The sequence below is a fragment of the Protopterus annectens genome, chromosome 7.part0 (genome assembly GCF_019279795.1).
Source record: "Protopterus annectens isolate FY-2018-M chromosome 7.part0, PAN1.0, whole genome shotgun sequence".
NCBI lineage: Eukaryota > Metazoa > Chordata > Ceratodontiformes > Protopteridae > Protopterus > Protopterus annectens.
In genome coordinates, this window is record NC_056739.1 from 661813844 (window position 1) to 661832962 (window position 19119).

Genomic DNA, 19119 nt, shown 5'->3' on the forward strand with positions numbered 1-19119 from the left:
TATTTCCATCAGACAAAGGAATGGATTAGACATAATGAAGATCCAGTGTTATTTTAAGTACTAATTTTGATTTTGTTATTATCATGGATACCCAGGTCACACAAATGTATTAAAGCACATAAAATGCTGCTGTCAGTTGAATGTCCATATATTCTTCAACATGTGTTACTATCTGAGCTACTTTGGATCATCATCAACTATTGAGCACCAAGACTTCTAGGTAGCAATGTCATGAGTAAACAGGTGTGGTCCAGGGACAGAGTCCTTGGAACCAGTCAGTTGTAATAAAACTGAATGGACACATAATGAAGGTTCCCTATTCCAAGTACATGCACAGTCAAAAATAACCTCATTAATATTAAATCAAGACTGTGTTTGTGGAGTCATATCATGAGGAACGGTGTCCAAATAACCTTTCTTCTACTGCATCAGCTATGATCCCATAAATGTTAAATAAATTAGTTAAAACATTTGTTGGCATAAATCTGAAGTGACCAAAGCATCAAGCATATTAGATATGAACTGTTTGAGCAGTAAATGTTCAATACGTTTGTCAATAGTACTAGTAAAACTTATTGGAAGGTACTTGCCTGATAGACTACAAACATCTACCTTGTGAAATGGTAGATCTAGTGACCTCTTTCTCCATGGAGAAAACCATTTAAAAAATACTTGAAATAAATATGTTGCTTTTGGTGTCATTAATTCCCTAACTTAGGCCAGGAAATGCCAGGCAAACCATTGGGATCTGCAGCTCAGTTGTTTTTTTATTCTGTTCAAGGTATTCTTAACTCACTCTTCAGTGATAGTTGCACAGAAGCCTGCAACTAAAATCTCAGTACTGGAACAATTTTTAACTGCTGGACTGACAATTGCTAGAAAAGACCTTAAGCAAAGCTGAACTCTTTTACAGTAGTCATTGGTAAGAGACTCATGAGCTTTAAACATAATATTGTTAAATAAGGCATCAGATTTATGATTGTTACATGCATGGGAGGCCAACCTGTATTTATACCTGCACCTGCAGTTCCTCATCATAGTATGCAAGTTGGTACATGTTAACGCATATCTGTGTCTTTTACACTGGAAAACGTGTGCACCTTTTAATGATGTCTTTTCTTTTTGCACAATTTCGTGATTTTGCAGTTTCACCATGGGGGACAAGTATAAATACCTTCAGGTTTATTCAGGGTATCAATTTCTTGATGACCGTATTGATCTTATTGCAGGAATTCTATCAACAACTGCTGGTGAACAGCTTACATGTCAATATGTCAGTTTCATTTAACCAGGCTACTATTTATTTTACTGACTGCAGCCTGAAAGAATGTACTAATCCTCTGATAGGATTGATCTGTCCTGACCATAATTAGAATGAGAAGAAATGAATTTCTGAAATTCATTTATATGTATCTTTATGATGAAGACATTCACTATCAAATTGGAATTTCTGATTACCCCTTCTTGACAAAAAAGGTTTTATTTTAATAATACTACGATTTAAGAGATAACTGGGGAAACATAAGGCTCTGATATGAAAACATTCTAAGATAGATCCCCAAATTCATCTACTGATTGTTATCTTTACAACTGAAAAGGCACACATATATCATATTACAAAAATACCTACAAAAAGGTATTGATGTGCTATGGCTGGATGTCCTATCAAATACAGATTAGAAGCATACTGTCAAAAGATCTCATGCAAAGAATGCTATCCACTGTCAAGACATTTTAATAGAAAAGGCCAGTCACTTCTCAAATTAAATATTACAGAATAGATGGTACTAGCCACTAATTACAATCTTTAAAATCAAAAGCATTAAAACTTTCAAAAATGTTGGCCATTTTCCATAAAGCTATGAATTTGCAAATACTGCAACTAATGGCCTGTGTCCACCTAACGGTGTTGTATAGTACATTTGTTAATAAATAAATGTAATCAGAAACTTTAGCCAATGAGCCATTGTGCAACACAAATGTGCTATAAAAATAGTGTTAGTTATTTATTTCAAGGATTAATTTATTGTTCCAATTGAAATGCGTAGTGTAGTTGCATAGTAATTTACATGTTTTTTTTTATTTGGAAAATAGAAACATATATTATTTGTTGCTTATATTATCACTTAGATCTGATGAAGCTCATGTTTTTCTTAATAAACAGTGGTTTCAAAAAGCAATACCAGTTTAAATCATGTTTTCTTATTTTTAATAAGATTATAAAGTGATCTCTGACATGGATCTTACATTAGAAGTTAAGACAACAGTCCATTTTAGTAATTTGTGTGTCAGTATCATTCCTGTATTTTTTTTCTTTTTGTTTTACTTTTTCTTAAGGAAAATTTGCACTACCTTAAGGCTGCAAGCTACATTTTCTCGACACTAGTTTACATTGTCTAGTAATACTAATCAGCGTATGCTGCCTTATTTACTAATATATCATTTCTTCCTCTTTTCCATTCTCTCTTAATATTAGCTTGTATGTAGATCAGTTAACTAAGAATAAATGCTGTGATTCTAGTCACTTTCCCATGACATTCATTGCTTACTTTTATCTTTTATTTTGCTAGCACAGGAAATCTGTTTTAGTCTTATTGGAACTTTCTCATTGTTGCAGATTTTATAGCGTATATCATTTTCTCATATTGACCATGTCTAGCTTCTTCTAATTTTTATATTCTATTCTATTCTATTCTAGTCTATTTATTTGTTTATTAACCTATGATTGCCAGGATACTCATAACCTGCATACAGTGAAAATATGTACAGTGGCCATTGAAAAGTAGATAAACCTGCGAAAAATATGTACATCTAATTAACATAAAATTTGAATACCAAATAGCATATAACTCTTTTCATTTCCAGTAGGAATGTGGATTATTACTCATTATCAAATTAAAAAAACAGAGATGGAAAATATAGTCAAATTATTAAAAGTACAGTGTACAATCTGTAGACTCTAATGAATTGCAAAATTATCCCATGCATGATTATTTATTTCTGCTTCTGAAAGATGGAGTTGTAAGATGTGTGCCCTCTTTCTTTAAATTATTGGTGCCCCTAAATTGTTGGTCTGCTGAGTGTGTTTTCTGTGTACTAGATAGCTTCAAAAATCATCTGAAGGTGATCAACAGCTCTCCCCATGTGAAAGCAGAAAAAGACTTTCAAGCTTCAGTAATTTATAGGAAAAAATAAATCAAATGTACTCAGAGGTGATTAAAATAAATGAAATGATGTAGTTATATATCAACCCAAATAAAAGGCTGGAAACTAGAAGAAGCTTTAAGTAGCTATTCAAATGAATTGCTAAAACTGTACAAATTAGAGGTTAAAATGAAGAAAAGGCTGGCTAAGTATGAGACTTCTGAGGAAGAGACATTTCAAAAAATGGTAGTGTTAGAAGACAGAGCGTATAGAGAAAACCTAAGATTTTCTGCTGTATTAGAGAAATTGGAAGAACAGACTTTATTAATTTTATGAAAGCTCAAATAAGCAATTGCATTCCACAACAGATTAGTTAATTGAAATGGCATGTTGAGTGTTTGCTCCAAATCTGGCAACAAGAAAGCAGCCAAAACCTATATTATTGAATATGCAATAATACCAGAGGAATTGATCTTGACAAAATTGTGGAAGAAGGGAAATTATTACAAATTGGAGACAACAGAGTATTTTAGAAAATTATTATTCATTGTACACAAGCAGAAAAGAAACAAATTTATCCCAACAATCTGGGGATGTCAAATGGCAGTTGTGAGATTCAAACTGCTGTATCCAGCCATCCTCAAAATAATTCTTCCTGGAGGATCAAAGACATTTATGGATGCAGAAAAGGCTAAGGAGGAAATAAACCTTTTTATCCAACAAAAAGTGAGCCATAAAACCGAGGGAGACTCTACTTCTTATTTTTCTGACACTAAAACTCATAGAAAGATCTTGCCAGTGAAAACATTTCCAATGTTCTAAATGAAAGTATGTGACAGAGAGAGAAAAAAAAAGCACAGGCATTGACTAGAAGAATCAGGAGTGTCTTGGACTTGAGTCTGGTGTTGGGAGATGGAGACAGGATGAAGACAAGCAACATGAAATTAGTGAATACATGAGATTATAAAGCATCAGTCCCTTTTGTGAAATGTGTCTTTGCAAGAAAAAGTGGCTGAGAAAGACTTGACTTTTACTGACTTTATTAAACTTGCGGGTAGACTTGATAGCATATACCGTACTTTATGTCATTAATACTTAGAAGGACACTAAATGGAAAAAAAAATAACTAAATACAACATTTTTTTGTTCTTATTAATATTTGATGTAATTGTAACTTTTTATCATTGCTGACTACTTTTACATGGAGAAGAGCTGTCTGCAGGTGCAAGCAATTAATCCTTAGAGTTCTGAGCATTCTTTGATGAGGAAAATACAACATTTAATGGTACAGTGTCAAGCAGTTCAGTGAATAATAAAGTTGGAAATTATGGAAAATGAATAAGAGATAGCAGCTTGAATACTTTAATGCATTTAATAGAACAGTGTACAATTTGGTTTTATTTAAAGATGACCAGTGCTTTTTTCATCTTAAGTCTAAATGTTAATGTTTTCTGAAAGCATAGAAGCTGTTTTTTTACATCTGGAAGGGAAACAGAGATAAGAACAGAACAGACACCAATCAGTGTAGGTGGGAACAGATGCAGTATATTGTGCTTTACTATGGATAACCTCAATTTTAGATTAGGTAATACCAGTGGTTGCTATTGTCAATTTCGGGTAATTGTTCCTATCTGAAGGGTTAAATTTTATTTTTTGAAGATGTGCATAGTTTTGCATGTTTGCACTATGTAAATGGGGGAGAGGGGGTATTCTGAAAATTTATTTGTTTTTGTTTTTTTGTTTGAGGGTTTACAGTAAAACAAAAAAGTTTTCCAAAATGTAAAACAGTTTTAATAGAAGATAACAAGAAATAACTGTATTAAAGATCAGCCTGTCAAACATTAGTATGGAAAAGTTAGAAAATTAGAAATACACAATTCCCAAAAACCTGTCATGTATATTATGTGGAAACAAGAGCTTTTTTATAATAATGGCTATAATATCCATGTTATCCTGGAATGTAAATGGCCTTGCAGGTATAGACAAGAAAATAAAGAGTATTGAATTATATCAGGAAATGGTAAGTGCAAATATTAATGCTGCAGGAAATGCATTTGTAAAGAAATGTGAATTTAAGAAAGAAACGATTTATGGATAGATATTGAGAAGAATATCAGGGACAAAGGAAAATTGAAGTAATAATATTGATTGCTAGTGGGGCTCCAATAGTGATACAATAGGTGAAAAAAAGCAATAATAGTAGATTTGTGATAGTAAGGGGCTAGTAAGCTGGCAAGGAAGGAAGATTACACTGGCATTATTTATATTCCCCTAAAAACTGCTGTTATGGAGCTTAAAACATAGAATACATTTATTTATTTATTTATTTTATTTTACATTTGTTGACCGGGCTAGTCCAGCTGGATAATTTCCATTTTCAGTGGAGGCCCGGGGAGAAAAGCTCCACAATTAAAACAAGGTTAAACATTTAAGCAACAATGCATACATTTTAGTGTAGTAGAAAATACAGCGAAAAAAAAACAGGTAAAAAACAAATAGCCTAAGCTATATATTCATTTTTTTTTTTTTTTTTTTAGAACAGTACAGTAATTTAGTCATTTGAAATAGCAGGGAAAGATAGTGATTTTTACGTAGGGAGGTATGGCTGAAGAGTGAAGAAGTCATTTAGTCTGGATTGGTACAGGAGCAGAGCCAGAAGTTGTTAAGATGTAATAGAAGTTGTTTTTTGAAAAGTTGAAAGGAGTCTAGTGAGGTAATGTGTGGGGGAAGGTTATTCCATATTTTCCCTATGGAGTTTGAAAATAGACAGTTACCTGCTGAATTTGTAATTCTAGTTGTGGTGACTTGTATCTTTTCGGCAGATCGCAACTGTTTCAAGTTTTTGTAGGGAGTAAGGAGGTTACTGAGAGCTGGTGTTTTTGTTGGTTGATAAAGAATGTTATGTGTAATTAAGAGTTGTTGATAGATAAGCTTGTTAGGTAGTTCTAACCATTGTAATTGTTTTAAGTTATTACAGTGGTGAGTTCTGTACTGGGATGCTGTGGCAAAGCGGGCTATATTATGATAGGATGTAGTTAGTTTTTTCAGGTTACCTTTAGAGATTGGTGTAAATAGAGGAAGCATACAGTAGGGTGGAGATAAGATGTGATTGAGCTAAGGTGGTCCGTGCTTCTGGAGTAAGGAAGGGTTTTATTCTGTACAGTGAACCTATCTTTTATTTACTGCTTTTATAGTGTTATTGATATGACAATCATAGTTAAGATTATTATCAATAGTAACACCAAGCAGTTTGGTAGTAGAGTCTGGGGAGATAAGAGAATTGTCAGCTGCAGTAATAGTAAAATTTAGTTGAGGAGATTTGTGGGTAGGTGAGAATAGTAATAGTTTTGTTTTCTTGGAGTTGAGAAGGAGACATCTTTTGAGAACCATTGTTCAACGGTTGAAAAGGTAGATTGTGTGAGTGACTGGAGTTCAGATTGGGTGGGAGCTGTACAGATGATGGTAGGATCATCTGCATATTGTATGCAGGTAGTGTTATGGATAGATGATTGAAGATCATTAATAAAGATAGAGAATAAGAGTGGGCCTAATATTGATCCTTGAGGTACTCCTAAGGAGATAGGTAGTAGAGCAGATAGAGAATTTTTCCAGAGTACTGCTTGTTGTCGGTTTTCAAGGTAGGATGAGAACCACGTTAAGGAGGAAAAATCCAAGGCAAGTGAGTTTAGTATGTGTAGGAGAAGTTTATGGTTGACCATGTCAAGGCTTTTGACAGGTCTAGGAAAAGAGAAGCAGTTAGTTTGTTATTATTACGGTTACAGTTTATTGTGTTAGTAAAGGAAAGTAGTGCAGTGGTCGTACTATGTGAGGGTCTAAATCCATGTTGAGTGTTTGCTAGTAGGTTATTTTGAAGGAGATGGTTAAGTAGTTGTTTGTGTATACATTTTTCCATGATTTTAGCTAGTGGAGATAATAGTGCTATTGGGTAGTTAGAGAGGTCAGTGGATTTGCCTCCTTTATGTAAGGGTATGATGTGTGATATCTTCCAGATTGCTGGAAAATCACTTTCTTTTATGGATCTGTTTATTAGGATCGAAACAGGGTAGGCTATAGCTTTTGCTGCTACCTGAAGGAATTCAGCAGGAAGCTTATCTGCTGAGGGGGTAGTGGGTTTAAGTTTTTGTAAGAGAGATTGTATGTAGGAGGTGGGTATGGGTTGAAGTTGAAGGGAAGGAATGATGTTGTTGGTTTTACTTAAGATCAGTTGGGAAGCATCAGGGGATAAATGGCTTGCTAGTGTTTGCATGGAAGTAGTAAAGAAGCTATTGAAGTTATTGGCTATTAAAGAGGGATTATCAGGGTCTAGATTCTGTGGGTTAGGTGTTACTATTTTACCTGGGGTAAGTAGATGATTGATAGTAGACCAGAACCTTTTTGGTTCTTTTTTTGTGGATTGCTGAAGTTCTACATAGTAGTTCTTTTGTCTGAAATAATAGCATTTTTGGTTTTGTTTCTCAGCTCTCTAAAGGTTTGATAGTCTGTTGGGTTTCTAGAGGAGCCATTTCTTCCAAGATTTATTTTAAGCCTGATCTTTTGTTTAGTATTAGAGGTAAGCCAGGGTGCTGTTCTGGTCTTTATTCTAATGGTACAACTTGGGGCATGGTGGTTTAGGATTGTAAGGAATGCTGAGTTGAAATATTCTATGGCTTTGTTGAGAGAGATGATTTAGAGGGGTCCAATTGTATTGTGAGAGTTCTGTTTGAAATCTTTGGGGATTAAATTGTTTCTTTGAATATAGTGTTCTATGTGAGGTAGGTAAGTTTTGATGAGTTTTAGCTCTAATGACATATGTGAGGGAGTGATCGCTAAGGTCATCAGGAAGGATGCCAGTTTTGTAGCTTTGTGAGGGGAGTTTGTAAGAACCCAGTCTAAGGTGGTTTCTTTTTGCTTGTTTTATTTATTCTAGTGGCACTATCAATTAGTTGTTTGAAACCAAAAGGTTTAAATGGGAAGTAGGGTTAGCATTGTTACAAGATTTCCAGTCAATGTTAAAGTCTCCAAGAAGTAGTGTTTCTTGGGGGAGGTAATTTGAGAGTTGTTCAAGAAGTTGTTCTAATGTGGGGATATTATTTCCTGGAGGCAGATAAGCACAAATGATGTTTATTGATTTAGTAGTATTAATTTGAAGTCTAGAGCAGATTATTTCGACATTATTGTTTTGGGTAAGAGCAAGGTCAAGAAGAGTAAGCTTCAGGTTAGATTTATATAGGATAGCTACTCCACCTCCTTTCTTGGAGGTGCGATCAAGTCTAACAATGTATCCAGGTGGGGTAATTTCAATATCTTTAATAGATGGTTTTAGCCAGGTTTCTGATAAGCATAGAATGTCAAAGTTGTGTACTTCTAGTAGGGCGTGTATTTGACTAACTTTATTACAGATACTGCGTATATTTAGGTGGGCCAAGGATAGTATGTTTGTAGTTATAGTTGATGGAGGAAGGAGAGCTTTTATATGGTGACTGTGTGTTTCAGTAGTTGTAGGTTGAGGGCCTGGATTGGGGTGTATGTCACCGTCCTGAAGTAGATGGAGTAGTAGACCATAGTTTTTGGATATGTGTTTTAGAGATGTGTCAATTACTTTATAACTTTACAAATAATATGCTTTCAGCAAGGAATAGTATTTAGAAGCAGGGACTGAAACTTAATTTGCAATACTGAACTAGAAGGGAAAATATAACAAGAATGGGTAGATTTCTAAAGAAATTTATGAAAATATGTGGTATGGAAAACATGAATTCAGTAGTAGAAACTCAGAGAGAATATACGGATTATTCCCCAATGTGCAATAGGGATAGACTGGATAGAAAGAGTATTTCATGTGCATTTGATTGAAAGCTTTGACACCTATGTAATAACTGTTTTAGATCATACACTGATAAAAACAAAGATAAAAAAATGTGGGGTAATAAAGTAGAAATGAGACACTGACACTTTCACACCTACCTGTTGAAAGCAGCAGAGTTTAAGGAACAGGTAGTGGAAAGTATCTGAGAGTTATTAGACATGCTTGAACTTTATTCAGAAGAAATAACTAATGAGTGAGATAAAATGAAAATGGACTTCAAAAACAGGGTAGAAATAAAAGAGAAAAATATACGTTTAATAATTAATAGCAATTATGCAGATTTGACAAAAACTAAAGTATTGCAGAATAAGGGGAAACTCACAGTACAAGACAAGGTGCAACTGCAGAGTACTAAAGGCAAAATAACAGAGTATTGGATAATATTCATGAATTTAGAAAGACTGCTGTCAAGCAACTATTTTTAATAACAACTCCAGAGCACAAAAGACTTTTAGCACAATGACACAGGCAAAAGAAAGTAGAAAGGGTTATCACCAAACTTAGAGAACAAAAGTATTAGAGCTATTTTAGAAATTTTATGAAAATTTATATAAAGCAGAGGAATGTGGAAAAGAAGAAAGAGCACAAATTAAATATTTATGGAAGACTTAATTATGCCAAAGTTAGAAGTAGATAAAGCTCAAGAATTAACAGTTAAGATAGGAAGAGATAAGATAAAAATGGTGATGTACAATCAGTCTACATGAAAGTCTCCAGGAACAGATAGTATTCCTGTGGAAATTTGGAAGTTAGGAAGAAAGAAATTAATAAAGATCTGGAAGATTTTTTAACAGTATTTTAAAAGGAGGGGAAACACCAGTATCTTGGAAGAAACCTGTGGTGTCTGTATTACCCAAAGACAATAAAGACCTATTATACCCAGCTTCATATAAACTATTTAAATTTTAAACCATGATTAGACTATAAAGTGTTTATGTCTATACTAGCTAAAAGTAACCATACAAAAAGTAGTCTGACCACCATGGCTAACGTCATAAAATTTAATAAAAAAACAGTGAAAAGTAGAACAATAGATAAAAGGTCAGTTGTCAATCTCCTCTCCGGTCCAGCTGGTGAATCTGGGAATCTTGAGGCAATGTTACAACTGCCTCATGTACACAGACAACCCTCTCCTCCTCCCAACAAATTCCAACACATGTGAGAGATGCAACCATATAGCCAAACTGGAGGCTAAGCTCTCTCAACTCAGTACTGGCGTAACCAGTCAGGAGGAGAAGGAAACCACACTCACTACAATTCCAGTCTCACATAGACCTACCACAACAACAAACCAAACACATAAACACACAAAAACATACTCGGAGGCTCTAAATAAAAATCTGCCTAAGCAGCAGAGACCTCCAAAGCAGACACCCAAGCAACCGCTACCCCAAAACAAAACACGTGCAACACATAGCTCACAAAGCCAGTGTGCAGAACAGTCACAGCCCTTAAGGCTAAACAACACACCTGATACACTTGTAATAGGTGACTCTATCGTCAGGCACACTGACGTCCCGCTCACCAGGCTGAACAAGGAGAAGGTCACGGTGAGCTGCCTGTTGGGCGCTAGGATCCGCCACATAACACAAGCACTCAGGTCACTCCAAGGTAAGTACAAATATGACTCAGTCATTGTCCATGCTGGTGTGAATGACCTGAGACGTACCTCCCTGGACTACATGAAAAGAGACATAGAGGAGCTCTCTGAGCATGTAGCCCAGGCCGGTATGACCCTGACCTTGAGTAGCATCTTACCCTCACCAAGAATGATGCCACAATATGAAGACAAGATGATCAATTTCAACAACTGGCTTAAGTGTTGGTGTCATTCAAAGGGGATCCAATGCCTGTCAGCCTGGGATGACATTCTCGACAAGCCACGATGCTTCGCTAGGGATGGCTTGCACCTGTCACCCCTGGGCTTTTGGATATTGGCAAAGGCTCTTGCTACCCCCATAGTGCTTTTTTAGGCAAGGCTCAAAAGACAAACCCACCTCCATAGGTATCACAAGGGATAAGAAACTAAGAGTAATGCTACTCAACGCCAGAAGTCTAAACCTCAAGCTGCATGCACTCAAAACTCTCCTTAGCATGGAGAACATCGCTATCTGTGCAGTAACAGAAACCTGGTACAAGGCTCCCAAGAGCACCCAGCACTACCAGGTTATACCTCATACCATGCTTTTCGGCCCCAAAACTTGGACCGAACCACAAAAGGAGGGGGAGTATCAATATATTCGTCAAAGATACCCACACCTCCAGGTTGGTGGCACAGCACGAAGCATCAAAGACTATCCATGTGCAACTAACTGTGGGTAAAACTGCCTTCCAGTTTATAGCCTGCTACAGACCACCCTCCCAAACACAGGAACCCCACTTGGCCTTCCTGAGAATACTGGAAAATATGAAGGCCTCTCCAAACACCATTATATTGGGCGACTTCAACTACCCAAACATAGACTGGGAGCATTACTCCAGCTGCAACACCCTAGCCCAAAGGTTCCTAGAATTTATAAACTCAAATGCTATGGAACAACTTGTTACCACTCCCACAAGAGGGGAAAACATACTGGACCTGATCATCACCAACATGGGGACACTATGCTCCAGACCCGAAGTGTACCCCTCACTGGTAAGATCAGACCATAAACTAATCTCACTGGATATTCACATCCCGACCCCACCCCCTGCCCAGAAAACCACAGTGAAAAACTTCTCTAAAGCAAATTTCACATGCCTCAAAACTGAGGCGAAATCCTTCAAAGCCCCCGGGCCTGTGGAAAATATGGCCCAGACCGCAGAATCCTTTATAAACGCATTCTATGAACACCTTCAGGAATGCATGGATCATGCAATCCCAAATAAAACCAAGACCCAATTTTCCAAAGGCAGATGTCCTGTCTGGTGAACCCCAGCCATAAATAAACTATACAATAGAAGGAGGAAGCTACTACATGATAGAGCAAAATCCCAAAAAGGGAAGGCATCTCTGATCAGTATTAGCAAAAAACTACGGGCACTCATAAAATCGTCTAAGGCCAGCTTCGAGAGAAAAATTGCACAGGACACTAAGGATAATCACAAGGCTTTCTTTAGTTATGTTAGGAATCTGGGTGGGAATTCCCAGATATGCTCAGAATTAGTCCAAAATGACAAAAAATACACCGAGCCCACAGACATTGCCAACATCCTAGCTGACAGGTTCAGTGCAAACTTCTCCCCCCTCTCCCCACCAAAAGGGCAAATATCTATCCCAACAGAGTGCTGCCCCTGACATCTCAGATGCTCAGGTAAGAGCCGCCTATCCAAAGCAAAAAACACAGCATCAATGGGACCAGATGGTGTCCCAGGCTGCGTCCTACATGAACTCCAAGAAGAGCTAAACCCAAACATAAAACTACTGTTCAATCTTAGCCTTACTACAGGATATGTACCCAAAGAGTGGCGTACAGCAACAGTGGTCCCTCTCCACAAAGGTGGTGCCTCAACGGATCCTGGAAACTATCGCCCCATAAGCCTGACTAGCTTGGTCTGCAAAGCTATGGAAAGGATCATCATGGACCTCATAAATAAAGATATTGGGGACCTACAAACACTGGATCCTACCCAGTTTGGCTTTGTTAAGGGCAGATCCTGCCTCTTAAACCTGTTCGATTTCTTTGAAACAGTCACCAAGGCCATTGACGAGGGGAAGGTGGTCCACACGGCCTACCTGGACCTCGCAAAAGCCTTCGATACAATACCCCACTCGGGCATTATAGATAAGCTCACCAGCTTAAATATAAACCCCTATGTCACTAGATGGTTTGCAAACTGGCTCAAGGACAGAACCCACATGGTTAGAATTGCTGGAGCCATGTCAGACTCCAAGCCAATTATAAGTGGCGTCCCACAAGGCTCAGTCCTGGGACCTCTCTTGTTCGGTATATATTTATCGGTGGTACAGGCCAACATGGAAGGACTGTGGCTGACCAAGTTCGCAGATGACTGCAAACTGGGCGCCATAATCAACTCTCCAGTCGACACAAGCATCCTCCAAAAGGGCCTCATAGAAACAGACAACTGGTGCCAGATCCATGGCCTCAAGCTAAACACCAAAAAGTGTAGTCATCCCCTTTGGCAAAAACAAAGTGCCCACAAATTACCACATAGGTGATAATCCATTAAGTACAGAAGAAGTCATTAGGGACCTGGGGACCCAAGTTGATAGCAATCTCTCATTTGACAACCACGTGGTCAAAGTGGTTAGAAAAACATTTTATATAGCCCACCTAATCATGAAGGGATTCACATCTAGATCAGGGGAGGTCATCGTACCTCTTTACTCATCCCTCATCAGGCCCATAATTGAGTACAATGCCCCTTTTGGGATGTACCTTACCAGACACCTGCAGCAACTGGAAAGACCCCAAAAGTACCTCACCAAGAGGATCAAAGGGCTCAAATAGATGCCATATGCTGCCCGGTTAAAGAAACTCCAGCTCTACTAAGTGGCATACTGCCTGCTCAGAGGCGATCTGTGCCTGACGTATAAAGCCATGTCCAACCCAGAATTAATGGACATGCTGCACCTCAGAAAATCCAAATCCCATCGAGCTACACGCTCGAGAGACTTGAACCTCAGCACTGAAATAAATAGGACATGCTGGAGGGACAGATTCATAACCCAGAGGCTCCCTTCACTCTGGAATAAAATCCCAGTCCAAGTTAGGCAGAGTCCCACATTGACTCTCTTCAAGAGGAATCTTGATGAGTGGATGGGAGATCGTAGGTTTACCCAGGCTATCACTTCTGTGTCACTGTTAGACAGAGGCACAGTATACTAACCTCAAAAAAAGGCATAGCAAAATTAATTTAAAATGGGTGGCGAAAGCCAAACACACTCTGGCTAGGCTTATAAATGCCCTAGGGCAGATAGCCTAGTATGAACCTATGAACCTATGAATAAAAACAGATAAGCACTTTCATACTTAACATGCTTCTTCAGGTAACTTTTATGATATTAGTCATGGTGGTCAGACTATTTTTGTATGGTTATTTTCTGTAGTTATAGACTGACCTTTGGTTGCCTGCATTACATCTGTGCTCTTACTAGCTAAAAGAATAGCAAAGGTATTGCCAAAATTGATACATATGGATCAATGTGCTTTTCTGGACAACAGAAATAGATCAATTATGATCCTGAGGGAAGCAGAATGTAAGAAATAGCACTGTTGTTGGTGGGTCTTGATGCAGAGAAAGCATTTGACAGGGTAACCTGGGATTTAATGAGTAGGGCAATGGAAGCATTTCCATTTCATGACACAAAAATATGGTTAACTAGGAGAATATATGAAGGATGAGAAGTAAGAATGAAAGTGGGTTGTTTCCTGTTTGATAAGCTGAGCTTGAACAGCAGATCCAGCAAACATGTCCTCTTTCCTTTTTACTATTTGCTTTATAATTAGAGCCATTGACAAAGAAAATATGGGGCACTATTAATGTCTCCCTGATAAATTCAGAAAAGGATATCTCAGTGTTGTGATGTGGAACATTTTGAGACAGCTTCAGGTATGTTTAGGATATCAAATAATTGAAAATAAAACAAAGGCCATAGATATAAATTATGTACCTACACATAAATTAGTTCAGCAATACCCTTATTTATGGGGACATGCTAGCTATATAGGAGAATGGATTAAAAAGGCTTCTGTTATGGCAGCTAAGAATATGTGGGAATAGACTAAACAAAGGATAATACCAAATGAAAAACTGGAAGTTCTTGTTTCTGGATGTGGAATAGCAAGATACAAGAAGTGAAAATATTTTTAGTCTCTTTAGTTTTATATATGGGTCACACATATTTTTAGCAACCAGAGAAGAAGGTGCAGACAATAATTAATAAAGAGTTGAATGAAGTTATCATGGAAGGAAAGAGGGCAAGAGTTAAGTAGGATAAGTTGATGCCTCCAATAGATCAATGCAATCAATGTATTTTTAGGATTACCTGATTCTGATTCTTGGCTGGAGTGCGGAGAGTGCCTTCTGTGTGGAGTCTGCATGTCCTCCCCGCAGTTGGGTGGGCATTCGAAAGATATGCATAAATGGGCATGCCTTTGTTGAAGGTTGAACGTCGAGCTGGCACCTCGGCGTTCATGAAAATCTACTGCCAATCATTAGCGGACCAGAGGTCCGCTGTGGCGACCCCTAACCGGGAAAAGTCAAAAGACAACATATATATATATATATATATATATATATATATATATATATATATATAGATTCACTTTATAATTTCAAAATACTAAAATCTCAAAATTTGGTATCTTGAAACTATAAAGCCGAACATTCACAATATCGAAACCCCAAAAGTGTGAAATTCAAAATTCCGACTTTTAAATGCAACCTCCACCACACAAACAAACATACATATACCTTCCTCCCCACACTACAACAAAACACACACAAACACAACAACACAAATACACACACCTACCCTACATATAAGTGGGGGGCAAGCCCCACCCTGCACTACTTATATATACCAACTCCGAGTTCGCACTAAAAAGACAAAGACACAAAACTCACCACTACATGCTCTATATTCCCCTTGCACAAACATACACCAAATACGTACACACACCATCACTCTCAACACTTACACACTCACACTCTTACCTACCTACCCTAACCGGGTCTATATTATAACATCGAAGTCTTAAAACTTTGAATGTTATAATATTGAACCCTGTGCACCAAACGCTGACAATAGCGAAGCTGCAGAATATCGAATACTTTCCGAGGGAAAGTATTCGGTGGGCCATTTCTGCAGCTTTGCTATTTCCTTGACTGTGGAGCGAAGGTTATGGTCCGGGTTAATGAACTTTTGATACGTATTAATTCTTTGACAACTTATTTAAGATTCACAATGAATGCTTCACATACGATGGTTTCTTATTTAGATGTGTTTGTTGAGAGACTCCCCAATGGGTTATTGAATACTGGGGTCCATAGGAAATCCTGTCATAGAAATTCTCTTTTACACAGGACCAGTATGCACCCCAGGTATGTTTTTAATAATATAGTAAGAGGACAGATGATGCGAGTCTCATGACTTAACTCAACTGAAACTGGTTTTCAAAATGAGTTATTGAAATTACAACGACAATTATTTGATAGATCCTACCATTCACAAGAAATAGAGAAAGGCTTTATGGGGATTGATGACCTCAGAAAAGACAGGGCAGCACCATATTTTATGGCCAGGAATGAGACCACCTTAGAACGAATAGGCACGATGGACGAGGCAGTTTCTATCAGAAATGAAACTAGAGTGTCAATTTACTACACACAAGATGCTAGTGCGATTAGAGATATATACTCTAAGCATTGGGATTTGCTGACAGTTAATCCCGATATTCAGGGCATAGTGGGTAGTAGACCTAGTTTTAGGTTTAAGAATCAGCTTAACTTACAGAGGATGCTATGTGGTTCGCAAAGAGTTGATAACCACCTTATGTTTGGTCCCATTAATGGAACCACTCAACCTCGTCATAGGTGTAGCTATTGCCCTATGATAGATAGTACAGCCATGTTTACTCAACCAGTCACTCAGTGTTGTTATTATTTTCACCCTAGAGCAACTTGTAACACCAAACATGTGATCTAGCTTGCCACCTGTCGGTCTTGCCCAGCGTTTTATGTGGGCAAGACCGACAGGAGACTTAAAGATAGGATTAGGGAACATCAATACAATATTCGAATCAAATCCGATAAAAATGCCTTGTCTAGATATGTTATAGAAACTTCATCTGAACATGTGTTTAACTTTTTAGCTATACAGATGAATAGACCCACCATAAGGAGGGGTGATATAATGAATCAGACTGAACAGATTGAAACTAAGTGGATTATAAGGTTGAGAGCGGACCGGCCCCCTGGACTGAATGAGAGAGTACCCATGAAGTCGATATTAAAAGGGAGAAGAGTTAGGGTATAGACTCAAGGAATTCATCATTGTTATTAATTTCATGTATTATATGTTTGTGTTATAAGTCTATGAATGAAATTTGAATGTATTAAGAAACCGGAATTTTTATATAAATTTTTTTATGTATGTATGAATAATGGACTAATATTAATTTAGCGATGCACATATATATTAATATCGTTTTAATGGCTGAAAAACTATTTATTTATGTACGAATTTTAAGAATTTTTAAGTACTCTATTTAGTTAGAGTTCTATCCTGTAGTAAGAAATGATGTCACTGTCAGCTGAGCATATATAGAGTATATATAGGACACTTTGAACTTGTATTTTTTCCTGTTTTATGGCCTGAAGAAACCCTTTTGGGTGAAAGCACTTGCTGAACTTTGTCATTGGGTTAATAAATTCAAACGTTTTTATCTTGACCGGATTTTGAATTTGTTTGTGCTGAAGTGAACATAGTGTCGACTGGAAACCAGAAGTGGTTGGAATAGTGTATGTGGACTGTATTGCCCCACCAGTTTCCGTTCCTGTATCTTTGTGTTGGATTGATTTTATTCATTTATATATTCAGGATTCGGGACTCTTGAGCGGCAGTTGGAGTTTATTATTTTCAGCTTGTATGCCAGTTGGACACCCCTTCCTTCTTTATTCTAAGTTAAACAGTTTGCAAACATTGGTTTGCATATTACATCCTCTAGGTAAAATGTGACACCTTCTTGAGATCTGAACTTTATTATGGAGATGTTAACTTTAGCTGCTTTTGAACCTGCAGCCAGCTCTTCTCTGAAATTACTTACCTGGAAGACTGCCCTGCTCATTGCTCTGGCTTCTGTTAGATGGGTATCTAAATTATAAGCCTTTACTTCTAATCAGCATTTTCTGATCTTTAACAGGTATAAGGTGAGTCTCAAAAGCAACTCTTACTTCATACTTAAAGACTTCTGAATGTGTTCTTAACTGGATTATTCAAATCCTTGTGTTCTATCCTGATTTGAAAAAAATGAGGGAGAAAACATTCATACCCTGGATGTCAGTAGACAACAAAGAGATTATTCGGACAAAAGTAAGGACTTTAAAATCTAATCAATTCTTTGTGTCATGTGATGATACAAATAAAGGTTATCCACTATTTAAGTAAAGCATATATAGATGGTTTTCACTTGCTATTCAGTTTAATACTCTAACCATAGCAAACATGTCACTGTCAGAATGTGACGGCTCATTCTACCAGAACTGTGGCCATTTAGCCACTTGTGGATTTTTGGAGAGGAGTGGACTGTAGATTAGTTCTGAAAGCAGCTACTTAGTTCTCTGTTCACATCTTCACAAAATACAAGTTAGATTCAGTTTCTAGTGCCAGAGTAGGTTTGTTAGAGCAGTACTTCATGGAATCCTAGACTCTTACCTTCTACATTTATTTATTTATTTAACATTTGTTAACCAGGAAAGTCTGACTTGCAACAAAGCCAATTTTTAGTGGAGGCCCGGGGAGATATGCTCCAGACACGTCTTTGAACACCCTTTCTTCCTGAGTTTTGGCAAACTTTCTTATTGTAACAGCCACTCCAAGTGATTTAATAATAGAAAGAGGAGAGTTGTGTAAGTTTTCTTTCTCTTACAGTAGTTGTTTGAATATATCACTGTTGTAGTACTTGCACCCACACTCTATCCTCCTTTATTTCTCATCTGGCTGGAGTGGGATGGGGTACACTTATTTATTTATTTATCTATTGAATTATTTATTTTAGTCTTATGACTGAATATTCCTATGAACTTCAGCCTCATTTTTTATGGCAGAAAAGGTCTGTTTTGGTACATCCATTTGTCCCTCTTGTATTAGCATGCCCAAGAGCAGATATAAAAATGTGCTAAAAAAGATGGCTGAAGCCTTGTAGAGTGGCTGGACATACAGTATTTTATCAGGATACATCTGGCATTGTAATAGTTACTGCAACAGTGGTCTATTCTAACATCATCTGTTATAGCTAAAAAAAAAAAAAATTAAAAACATTTATTTTTTAAGAACAAGCCTGTCTCTAGCAGAACGTAGTTTTTGATTGCATGAGTTAATGCGTTGGATAAAAGACACAAGCTTATTTAGAATCATGACGTGGTCTCTTACTGCATAATTTCTT